The following is a 1,373-nucleotide window of genomic DNA, read 5'->3' on the forward strand; positions in this document are numbered from 1 at the left end:
CGGGGGACACACGTCGGGTCGGGGGTCTGGGGCTGTCGCTCTGGAGACAGTTGCCGGGGAAACCGCCTCGGAGGTTCCCGGGGCCGGGGGCCCCTCCCCTCGCTGCAGCGGACCCCGCACCCCCAGTCTGCGCAAGCGCAGGCCTTGCCCGTCTCGGCCCTCGGCCTGAGACCCTCGAGCCCTTTCCCATCTCACGGACGCCGAGCCTGGGCCGGCGCGGGGCAGCCGGGGCGCGCTGCGCGGAGGTCCCGCCCGTGCATGCCAGCGGCCCCGGCCCTGCGTAGCGCTCTGCGTTCCCCGAGCAGATGCCGTACTTGCCGTCCCCAGTGGCCCGAGCGCGCCCCGGCTCCTTAGTGGTCTGGAATCCCTGGGCTGTGACAGCCCCTGTTTATGGGGACACTGAGGCCAGGGCCGCGGCGGGAAACCCAAGGTCACGCCTGGAGCGGACGGAGAGCCCGAGCGCAGAGCCCAGGCGTCCGGCGGGAGCTGTCCGCGGTGCTGACGGGCCGCTGGGCGCCGCCCTGGCGCGGTTTCCTGGGCCTGTGCGCCCTCTTTCCTCACTGCGCCCTCCCCTCCCGTCCTGGAGGAGTAGGGAGGCAGGACACCCTTGGCAGGGATGCGGGATGTCGCAGGGTTGAGATGGGAGGACCCAGCAAGGCGGGAGGCCCAGGTCCTGGGCCTGGTACCCCGGGCCAGCTGTGGCCCGAAGATTTGCAGGATCAAGGACTTGGGGAGTCTCAGGGCCCAGGGCCCTGTGGCACAGGGGTCTGCTGTCAAGGACACCTTGCCCTGGGGTCTCGGCCCTACAAGTCCCCAGTCTGAGGAGCCTCCGCCCCTCCCCGGCGCCACCTAGACTGGGTCTCCGTGAGTTCATGGACAGGGCAGGACATTGGGCCCCAGCCCCTGCCTGAGAGGGGCCTGGGGGGATGTGACATCTGAGACTTGGTCCCAACGGAGGAAGCAGGGATTATCCAGCCCTCCCAGAGTGGACAAAGCCGGAAACGTATGACAGAGAGACACGCTGAGGTCACCGGGGGTGGGGACAGAGCTGGGCTCGGTGCCCTCCCCACACCAGCCGCGCCCAGGCCGCCCTCCGCTCTCCGCAGCCCCACTGGACATGCACTGTCCGTCGGTCCGTAGCCTCCCCTCCTGATCACCACTGTCCTGGAAGGAGCCCCTCGCCCGAGGCACCCCCCACGCCCGGACACCGGGCCTGGGACTTGAGCTCCAGACCCAGCAGGGCGCAGCGCCGCCCTCCTGGCGTTCCCGCCCCAGCCCTGTCTCACAGAACCAGGCGCCAGACAGGGATGATTCGCCCTGGGCCCCAGGCCTGGAAAGGACCGTCCGCCCCGGCCCTGCGCCCTGTCCACCCT

The sequence above is a fragment of the Tupaia chinensis genome, unplaced genomic scaffold (assembly GCF_000334495.1).
Source record: "Tupaia chinensis unplaced genomic scaffold, TupChi_1.0 Scaffold149964_1, whole genome shotgun sequence".
Taxonomy (NCBI): Eukaryota; Metazoa; Chordata; class Mammalia; order Scandentia; family Tupaiidae; genus Tupaia; species Tupaia belangeri.